Genomic DNA, 11474 nt, shown 5'->3' on the forward strand with positions numbered 1-11474 from the left:
AAGGCTGCATGGCCGCCGCGGTCAGCGGGGCATCCCAGCGCGGCGCGGCCCGGGCGGCGCGGCCCGCTCCCCGGCGCACGGGACAGCGGCGCGGCTCCTCCTCCGGCTGCCACCGTCCGGCTGCAGCTCCTCCTCCTCGTCCCCCGCGGCCGCCGCCGCCGCCGGGACTCCAGACACAGCTGCCGCTCCTAGGCTACGGCCGCTGCGGGAACGCGGGGCAGGGAGTCCAGATTCCCCCGGGCTCAGTTCCGAGCGCGGGACCTTTCCTCCGCCCCTCTGCGCCCCCGGGCCGGGACCGCTGCCTCCGGTTCTCTGGCCGCGCGCTCGGCTCCCAGTCCAGCTCCTCCTCTGGGCGGCTGAGCTCTCCGAGGTCCCCGATCCTCGTGCGCTGGCGTCCCGAGCCTTCCCGCCCGCAGGTCCCACCTCCTGCTCCTCCCGGGAGGGCCGCACCGGGGCGGGGAGGAGCGCAGAGCCAGCGCGCTCGGGTTACAAAGTTCCAGCTCCCGGTGGTGAGCGCGGAATAAAAGAGGGGGCGGGGCCGGACACCCGGCGAAACTCGTGGGAGGGGGCGGGGCTGCCCCGGTCGGCCGACTCCGGTTACTTTCGCCCTGGAAACCTGCGTTCGCTCACCCGGAGAGGTCCCTGCCGACTTTCCTTTTAAGGGGGCGCATTGTAGATGCGCGTGCATCCTGGAGAGCCCGTTGGGCTTCGGGGAGGCCAGGGTCTTATTTAGTACCTGTTCAGTTTGTCTGACTGTGAGCAGCAACACAATGAAAAATAATAAAGTCAAAAACTAAAGTTCAGATCTCCGTGTTTCAGTGTTTTGCGTCAATATTGCTCTGCGATCCCGACCTCCTTTCACATTTCTTTAGGAAAAAATATTTTATTTATATCTTGGATGACATTGTGGCAATTTAACTCACTGCTCTTCTGTAAATTTATTTAAGTATGGTTGATCTGCTGCTGCTGCTGCTGCTGCTAAGTCGCTTCAGTCGTGTCCAACTCTGTGCGACCCCATAGACGGCAGCCCACCAGGCTCCCCCGTCCCTGGGATTCTCCAGGCAAGAATACTGGAGTGGGTTGCCATTTCCTTCTCCAATGCATGAAAGCGAAAAGTGAAAGTGAAGTCGCTCAGTCGTGTCCGACTCTTAGCGACCCCATGGACTGCAGCTCACCATGCTCCTCCATCCATGGGACTTTCCAGGCAAGAGTACTGGAGTGGGGTACCATTGCCTTCTCTACCATGTGTTAATTTCTGCTGTGTGGTGCCATGGTAAAGAACATGCCCGCCAATACAGGAGACACAGGAGACTCTGGTTCAATTCCTGGGTGGGGAAGAGTCTCTGGAGGAGTAAATGGCAACCCACTCCAGTATTCTTGCCTGAAAAATTCCATGGACAGAGGAGTCTCGCTAGGTATAGTCCATGGGGTTGTACATTCTTTTTCATATTCTTTTCCACTATAGTTAATCCCAGGACGTTGAATATAGATCTCTGTGCTACACAGTAGACTCTTGCTTACCCCTTCTATGTATAATAGTTTGCATCTGCTAATCCCAAACTCCCAGTCTATTCCTCTTTCACCTCCTCACACCTGGGCAACCATAAGTCTATGTCTGTAACTCCTCTTTTAACGCTGTTGCAATATTTCAACTTCGCAACTAAAATGAATCATAATAACCTGGTAGCGTTTAGCGTTCTATATTGCTGTATTGTAATACTCATCTTTGCGAAGCGAGCTAATGCTCATTTGAATTAGTCATCAATCGTGAAGGGAAAGTTGTTAGCCAGCTCTTTAAAAAAAAAAAAGCCTGTGCACAGTTTCAGCGACTGACAGAGGGCCCTTTTACTTTCACGGACTCTGTCTGAGGCCAGAGTTAACCCGGAACTGGAAGTCCTAAATTGGAATATCTACCTCTCCTCCCTCAAGTCCCACTGCACCGCCCCCGACCCCAGTCCCTGTGTTCTCCACCTCCCACTCACAGAGATTCTTTGGCATTTAGTGATTCTTACCTTCAATTGCATTATTCATTCACGTCTTCCCCTTGGAGACTGGTAACTCCTTGTGGGGAAGGGGGGCAGAACTTACCTGATATTATATAGCGCTTTTCTCCTCTCCCTCTTCCTATCACTTGGCTGGTGGCACCTAGCAGGTGCTGGTGTTTATCCATTCACTTAATATGTATCTGTGAATGCCTCCTTGGTGCCAACCAGCCACTGCATTCATGAACTATCTGTTGAATTGGTGACATGTACTATTTATACAGGTCTGCTTTAATGCACATGTTGGAAGGATGACTAACAGAAGGCCTACGCTTCTGTTGTATGGTATGATGAGCTGGAGTCCCCAAGAAGAAAAAACATATTTGGAAAAGTGAAACATCAGACCCACCTTCCATGCAACTTACCTATAGGACAGAGAAGCCATAACAACACCGATATGCAGTTATCAAATATAGTGATTTTTGTTGTTGTTGTTTGAGCAAGAGTTACCGGTAGACCAGGAAACTTGGTAAAGGCAATGACAAAATTCCAGATCGAGTAGTTGTCTTTCAAAAAAAAATGACTTTTTAAAATTAATAACATCAGTTGTTAACCATCTTTTCTTTATGGCAACAGATAAGGAGGCTCTCAACATTTGTCACTGAATTCACTGGAAAATGTAACCAATCTTATCCACAGCTTTATTTACAGTAATCACTGAATTTTGTGACTTCTTTTAGTCATGATTAGCATGACCACACAATTTATCTCCAAGCCAAGATATTCCTGAATCTGAAAGGGGATTTATCAGTACTTAAGATGGAATAACATGAATTAACTAAGCCATATGGTCCCTGTAATTATGAAGAAAACGTCAAATGATTTTACCATAGCGTTCTTCTTGTTGTTTTCACAGTGTTTTCAAACTCATTTGCATTTGTCACTACCAGAGAGTTAAAAGCTAAAATTCTGAGAGTCAAACAAGAGTTTGCAAAATTTCATCACACATTATCTGTGTGTTCATGATAAATACATCATTGCTGAAAAGGAAGGCCATGTGAAGATCTCTAACCCGGAAGACCAATTAACTACCTAAATGAATTAGCGTTCTGTTTACACTTCAAGTCCTGAAGGCTAATTACTATTTAAATAAGGCCTTCTACCTTAATTACAGCTGTTAGCATGTGAAAGTTTGAAGGAGGCCTGCCTTTCTATCTGAAATGCAGACTTGAAGATGTCTAGTCACTAATGGCAGATAATAAAGGCAGAATCTTAGGTAAATAACTCTGGAAATTAAAGTGGATACAAAATGATCATTTATAAATGTGCCAATTTTTCTTCTCTGCTTGCTATAATCTTCACCCTTCTATTACACCGTGCTTGCATGCACATTACCAAACAGCAGCCAGGCTAGATTCTTGAGAAGTAGAATTTCTCACCGGCAGCTTGATGTTTACCACAATCCCTGACACAGAACAAAGAGCTAAATAGATCCTTTTTTTAATTGAATTTGTAGAACTGATACTAGAGCCCAGGCTCCCTAGATTTCTCTTTTCAGCGCCTTTATTTTTCTGCTTTGGGGTCTCCTTACACACATAGGTCATTTATTCAGTCAATGAGATATTTACTCTGTATTAGTAAAGCACAAAACTAGGCACAGAAACAAATGCCAAGTAGCCTTTGTCAGTTCAGTTCAGTCGCTCAGTCGTGTCCGACTCTTTGCGACCCCATGGACTGCAGGCTTCCCTGTCCAGGCTTCCTTGTCCATCACCCACTGCCGGACCTTGCTCAGACTCATGTACATTGAGTCAGTGATGCCATCCAACCATCCCATCCTCTGTTGTCCCCTTCTCCTCCTACCTTCAATCTTTCCCAGCATCAGGGTCTTTTCCAATGAGTCAGTTCTTCACAGCCTTTGTAGAATAAAGATATCATGTGATTTTCAGAGGGGGGAGTTTCTTCTCTAATCTTTAATCAGAGGAAAGTACCCTGCTTGACCCAAAGAGTTCTAAGGATCAATACGATATGAACATTTTTGAGCTAGTCCATACATTATTAATTTTTTGAGAACTAGAGATGAAACAATTTGTGTTAGTAGTTATTACCATAATTTAGTTGATAAACACAAGAGAAGCAAAATAAGCAACCTGTAAGCAAATTAATCTGTAAAGACCCAGGCCCCTCCCCCAATCCAAAGCAATGCTTGCCAGAATGAGAGACAAAAAGTAATAAAGTGAGCTTCTCCAGTCTACTCTATGTCACAATTTACGATCCTTCTTTTGATTCATTTTTTCCTATCACATTGGTTTTTTTTATTATTTTCAGAACATTTGAAATTACTTAATATTCTCTGCACATATAATTGTCTCATTATATCTCTTATGTTATCTTTCATCTTGAGATATCCCAAACCATTCTGCAAAACGCTGCCTGGGAAGTATTCTACTTGGTTTGCATTGAGCATTCTTATCTGTGGCATGACCTCACTGCAAAGTCATTGGTTAAGTAAATTATCCAAGCTGTTGATGATCTTGTCTGTCAGTCAGTTCCATTTGGTCTGAACTTCACACCACAATCATGCAGTTACCCTCCTAAATATTCCGAGTTTCCTATCAGATATTTCAAGTAGGAAAGTCCTCCAACTTTTTTTGTTTTGTGTTTTTAGTTCTTACAAGGGCTGCCCTACTTATCCATATTGTTCTGATCAGTTACATTAACTCCTCCTACAGTAGGAAAGTTGATATTTGGCTTTCTTTTACTGAGCCCTATTTGTAACTCAGATCAATTTTGATTGGATAAATGTTCAGAAACCTCATCTTTTGAAATCAGAGTTGCAGAAATTGGTGACATTTTTCTAACACAAAAGAGAAGTGTTGACACTGTTAAATCCTCTTTTCCAGGACTTAGAGCTGTATTTTGAAAGAATTGTTACATGAGGCCATACTCAGAAAAAAAGTTCTTTATGTGCAACTATTAAATTAGCCATTAGGGGAGCTTGCTATAGACCAAGAAGAAACACTCAATCTTACACATTCCCCCACGAAATTTATGCTACTTTTCCTTCCAGCTCTCAAGCCGCCAAGAGTCCAGAAGGGAACCAAATGCCATTTGTATTAGTTGCTCTTACAGTTTCCATTTAACTTTGTGAGACTCATCATCTCTGAACATGAAAATACAATGCCAAGAGTTTCAGATCCAGTGATTTCTGTTTCAAACACAAGTTCCCTCTTGATGATAACAGACAAAAGCTTAGGGTGAAAAAATACTTTTGTTTGTCATAATAAAACTTAAAAATAAAACTATAATTAAACAAACCAAGTAAAAACATTTCTTTATATTTTTTAAATTGAGGTATAGTTGATTTACAATGTTTCAGGAATACAGCAAAGTGATTCAATTGTATGCACATATATATGTATCTATATATTCTTTTCCAGATTCTTTTCCATTTTAGCTTATTATAAGATATTGAATATAATTCCCTGTGCTATATAGTCGGTCCTTATTGGTTTATATACAGTAATGTGTATTCTAGTGTGTATACTATATACTATATACAGTGTGTATACTATATAGTATATGTGTATAGTAGACCCATTTTATATATAGCAGTGTGTATCTATTAATCTATTCCTAATTTATGCCTCTCCCCACCCCTCTTTCCCTTTGGATAACCATAGTTTGTCTTCTATGTCTCTGAGTCTCTTCTGCTTTGTAAATAAGTTAATTTGTGTCATTCTTTTAGATTCCACATATTAGTGATATCATGTGGTATGTTTCTTTCTCTGTCTGATTTATTTCACTTAGTATGATAATCTCTAGGTCTGTCCATCTTGCTATAAATGGCATTATTTCATTCTTTTTTACTGCTGTACAATATTTATTGTACATATATACCACATCTTCTTTGTCCATTCATCTGTCAATGGGCGTTTATGTGGCTTCCTTGTCTTGGCTATCATAAACACTGCTGCTAAGAACATTGGGGTGCATATATCTTTCCTATTAATGTTTTGTCTTTTCTGGATATATGCCCGGGAATGGGATTGCTGGATCCCACTGGTAACTCTATTTTAGTTTTTCAGGGATCCTCCATATTGTTCTCCATAGCAAACCAAGTAAACTTTTAATGTTAGATATAAAACACAGATTTGAGAATCATAAACACACTATGCCACAATTTCACAAAAATCTCTAAAGTGTTAACAGGAAGGACATACAAGTAATTGTTTACTTACTATCTTATGTTTTCCTAAGTTGACTTTGGCATAACAGCGGTATTTTATAATGTCATTTTACATCAAATAGAAATATAAATCCAAGTGCTCAGACTATAATTAAGCAGCTTTAATGAACTTTGAGTTCATTAAAGAAGTTTGCTGTTTCATTATATAGCTACAATTGCACACCAAAGAGGAAAATTTCTTCTAGTTGTAACCTATCAGAATATTTAAATTCTTCAGGCTCTGCTATTCAGCACACCCAGATTTTCACTAAACGCATGTTTATGCCTTCTATTCGGGATCTTTTTTGAGGATCTGTAATGGGACCCTATCCCTTAATTTTCCACAACCAGGCCTTGTATTTGGAAATACTGTAGTCATTGGGGATGGAGGAAAGGTAGAAATAAAAGGAACATGTTAGAAAAGCAGGAAGTGTTTCAGGCTACTTCAGCATCAAAAGGGAAAGGATGAAAATTAATACCAATCAGTGTTTTCCTGGAGGGAATCAGATGATTCCACAGGATTTTAAGAGCACTCCCAAAGATCTAATTGAACAGGAAAACTCACACTTGCTGCCAAAAAGTCAGCAAAATGGTTGTTAAACCCACAACCAGCTCACGAATGCTAGCAACAATAATTGTTTTACAGTAATCATTTTACAATATGCATGCCACTCTGGGGAAAAAAAAGAACCTCCCAGATCAAATCTCTTTTTCCATTTGAGTTCCGTATAAGTTTTGCTTCGAGTTACAAAGGAATGAGGTTGTATTTGTTCATTTTTCATGTTCTTTCCCTTCTTCTGGGTTTGGTCCCAGTGAAAGAGCTGTGGGGTGGGGGTAGGGGCTGATTCCAGAAGCTAAAGGAACCTCAGTTTAAGGGCCAACAGAAAGCCCTTTGCTGCTCGAGCTTGTGATGCCTGGGTCCTGGAAAATCCTTGGTGCTTGTAGGAAACAAACAAAGGAAGGACCCGCATAACACCAGAGAGGCCTCACCTCTGTCCTGCTCCAAATAATGTCCACTGTGGACGCCAGCTAGGTGGAGCAAGAGATAAGAACAGGAGAAATACGATGCTGGCCTCATGTGTGAGGACCCAGGCAACACGGTCAGGAGGCAGGGTTTGCCTGCCGTCTGCATCGCCTCTGCTTCCAAGGCCACCTCCTCCCACCGTGTGCCCATGTCCTGTGGTTAAAATAACCTCATCTCTACTAAGGTGCTGGCCCAGGATGGTCTTATTCTTAGTAAATCCATATCTTGAAGGGAAATTCTTTGAGATCCTAACTGACTTAATCACCCCAGTCCTGAAGCAGTCTGTAAGCCACCCTGTAACCTTGAGCAAGCCAGCTTCTCTGGGCTTATGTATTGAAGATTTAGGTCTAAAGGAACTTTGGGGATCCTTCTAGCTTCTAAATTCTCTTTTCTCGGACTTCCCTGTGGCCCACCTTCCCATGCGGGGAACCCAGGTTTGATCTCTGGTCTGGGAACTAAGATCCCACTTGCCGTGGGGCAACAAACCCATGCACCACAACAGAGAAGCTTCCATGGCACAGTGAAGAGCCAGCACAGAAGAAGAGATGAGAGGGACCCCTGGACCGACCAGTGCCCACATGCCCCTGCATGTCCGGGTGCAGCATCTACCTCCCGCCACCGTCATCACCATGCCCAAGAGAAAGGTTGAAAGTAATGCTACAGGAGATTAAAGCCAAGGTGAAAGACGAACACAGAGAAGATCTACTAAGGTTATTTGCTAAACCTGTTCCTCCAAAGCCAGAACCCAAGCCTGCAAAGGCCCTTGCAAAGGAGGAAGAGAAGGGACCCAAAGGGAAAAAGAGGAAAGCTGATGCTGGCAGGGATGAGAATAACCCTGCAGAAGATGGAGTTGACAAAACAGACCAGGCACAGAAAGCTGAAGGTGCTGGAGATGCCAAGTGAAGGGTGTGCATTTTTGTTAACTGTGTACTTCCGGTGACTGTACAACTGGAAATACGATTTTTTATGAAGTTTTATAAAAATGCAGAATTTTTTCAAGCTATGTTGTTAGCACAAAGATCACTTCATTGTTGTTTTGGGGGTTGTGGGGGTGGGGGAAGGATACATGTCACTAACGGAGCATCTCCAAGGCTGGGTTGACATGGGGGGAGAAACATCTTTCCCGTCTAGCTTTGAGAGACTTCTTGATTCCCAGGAAGGAGGGATTCCCTGATGTTGGCACACATTAGCCACCTTGGCACATGCGCCTGGTGGTATGGAAAAGCTAGAGTTAGCTGTTATGTCCTCTTCTTCCACTCTACTTCAGCGCAGACTTGACTCCCCTAACCCCAGAGACCTGTGGAACCTGACCCCCCCCCAAAATTGGTTGCCAGTATGTCAGGCAATTTGGACTTTCCAGTGTCAGCACTGAGATGGCATTCCTCGAAAGAGCAGGGGTTCCTTTTTTAGACTGTGGCTCCTCGGATTGATACCTCCCCCATTTTCATTCCCATTTCCTGAAAGGCAGGGTCAGCTTGTGAAAAGCTGTTAAACAACATGCGAAATGTGAACTGTCAGCCCTCACTCTACACTTTCCCTGTTCAGAGCATGGCACAAAGACTTCACTGGGTTTTATAGTGGCTTTCTGATTTTGGTGGTCCATTGAAAAAGGGAGTTTGAAAGTTGTATGCTGTTAACGATTGCCCATGTCCCGCCTGAAATACCATGATTGTTTATGAAAAGTATCTTTAATAGAGCTAGATACAGTTTGGCTTGGGAAAAAAAAAAAGGCCCAGAGCAGACAAAAAAAATTTTTTTTAATTTTGTTTAAATCATCAGAATTCTCTTTCCTAATGCTGCAGTATCAATTAGTCGGCAGATGAGAGGGAGGGCAGTTTGGCATGAGGAACCTGACACCCTGTTTCCTGGCTTCTATAAATCTGGACGACTCATCGTGATTGTGTAAACTGACTTGCTGACACTGAGTTTCAAAATAAGATATGAAGTAGTGATAAGAGGAGAAACAGAGGAGATTCAGTATTCTGTACATTGTTTATAGATTTTAACTCAGAGTGGAGATAGAAAAGTGAAAGAGGAGAGTGAAAAAGTTGGCTTAAAACTCAACATTCAGAAAACTAAGATCATGGCATCCAGTCGCATCACTTCATGGCAAATAGGTGGGTAAACAATGGAAACAATAAGAGACTTTATCTTTGGGGCTCCAAAATCACTGCAGATGGTGACTGCAGTCATGAAATTAAAACACGCTTGCTCCTTGGAAGAAAAGCTATGACCAACCTCAGTTCAGTTCAGTTCAGTCGCTCAGTCATGCTTGACCCTTTGCGACCCCATGAATCGCAGCACGCCAGGCCTCCCTGTCCATCACCAACTCCCAGAGTTCACTCAAACTCACGTCCATCAAGTCAGTGATGCCATCCAGCCATCTCGTTCTCTGTCGTTCCCTTCTCCTCTTGCCCCCAATCCCTCCCAGCATCAGAGTATTTTCCAATGAGTAAACTCTTCGCATGAGCTGGCCAAAGTACTGGAGTTTCAGCTTTAGCATCATTCCTTCCAAAGAACACCCAGGACTGATCTCCTTTAGAATGGACTGGTTGGATCTCCTTGCAGTCCAAGGGACTCTCAAGAGTCTTCTCCAACACCACACTTCAAAAGCATCAGTTCTTCGGCACTCAGCTTTCTATATAGTCCAACTCTCACATCCATACATGACCACTGGAAAAACCATAGCCTTGACTAGATGGACCTTTGTTGGCAAAGTGATCTCTCTGCTTTTGAATATGCTATCTAGGTTAGTCATAACTTTCCTTCCAAGGAGTAAGCGTCTTTTAATTTCATGGCTGCAGTCAACATCTGCAGTGATCTTGGAGCCCAAAAAAATAAAATCTGACACTGTTTCCACTGTTCCCCCATCTATTTCCCATGAAGTGATGGGACCAGATGCCATGATCTTCGTTTTCTGAATGTTGAGCTTTAAGCCAACTTTTTCACTCTCCTCTTTCCCTTTCATCAAGAGGCTTTTGAGTTCCTCTTCACTTTCTGCCATAAGGGTGGTGTCATCTGCATATCTGAGGTTATTGATATTTCTCCTGGCAATCTTGATTCTAGCTTGTGCTTCTTCCAGTCCAGAGTTTCTCATGATGTACTCTGCGTACAAGTTAAATAAGCAGGGTGACACTATACAGCCTTGATGACAGCATATTAAAAAGCAAAGACATTACTTTGCCAACAAAGGTCTGTCTAGACAAGGCTATGGTTTTTCCCGTGGTCGTGCATGGATGTGAGAGTTGGACTATAAAGAAAGCTGAGCGCCGAAGAATTGATGCTTTTTGGTGGTGTTGGAGAAGACTCTTGAGAGTCCCTTGGATTGCTAGGAGATCCAACCAGTCCATCCTAAAGGAAATCAGTCCTAAATATTCATTGGAAGGACTGATGCTGAAGCTGCAACTCCAATACTTTGGCAACCTGATGCAAAGAACTGACTCACTAGAAAAGACCCTGATGCTGGGAAAGATTGAAGGTGGGAAGAGAAGGGGATGACAGAGGAGGAGATGGTTGGATGGCATCACTGACTCAATGGACATGAGTTTGAGTAAGCTCCGAGAATTGGTGATGGACAGGGAAGCCTGGGGTGCTGCAGTCCATGGGGTCACAGAGTCAGATATGACTGAGCAACTGAACTGACTGACTGGAGATATGCTGTTTGTCAGGATGAAGTTTGTGAGAAGCTATCAAAAATGTAATGATACAAATTACGCTTTTCTTGTTAAATTAGGGTCTCACTTGTGCAAGTATCAAAATAAAATAAATATTAAATGCACAGAAAAGTACTTACTACTATCAGATGCCCACTCTGGCCTCACCTTGAGGGTCTGGCCCCCCATGAAATAAATCACCTGGTGTGAAGGGAGTTACCCCAGTTTCATTTAGGACCCAAACTGCTGCCTTACTTCCTGCCCATTCACCCTATCTTCTTCCCAGCCCAGGAGGTCCCACAGGCAAACACTGTTTGAATTATGATTTCAATGGAATTTTTTTTTTTTACAATTCCTATTCTATTTAATTCTGTGGCTCTTGTTTCTTTTTCTTTCTCCCTCTCGGATGAAAACATATCCACACAATAGCCTCTAATTAAATTACTGTTTTATAAAATGTAAAAATCCAAAAATCAGTGGTTGGGTTTCTTCAGGAAAAAAGTGATGTACTGGAAGTTTCTAGAACTAGCTCTGACCACATCCCTTCACCAAGTAATGATTCATGAAATCATTCCATCTATCTGGGGTCA

At 43.1% G+C, this 11474-nt stretch overlaps 1 pseudogene; it reads left to right on the forward strand.

Moving 5' to 3' along the window:
* The first annotated feature begins 7860 nt into the window (after positions 1 to 7860).
* LOC133254461 (non-histone chromosomal protein HMG-17-like) lies at positions 7861 to 8238 on the forward strand (annotated as a pseudogene).
* The last annotated feature ends 3236 nt before the right edge of the window (positions 8239 to 11474 follow it).

Source organism: Bos javanicus, chromosome 9 (assembly GCF_032452875.1).
Source record: "Bos javanicus breed banteng chromosome 9, ARS-OSU_banteng_1.0, whole genome shotgun sequence".
NCBI lineage: Eukaryota > Metazoa > Chordata > Mammalia > Artiodactyla > Bovidae > Bos > Bos javanicus.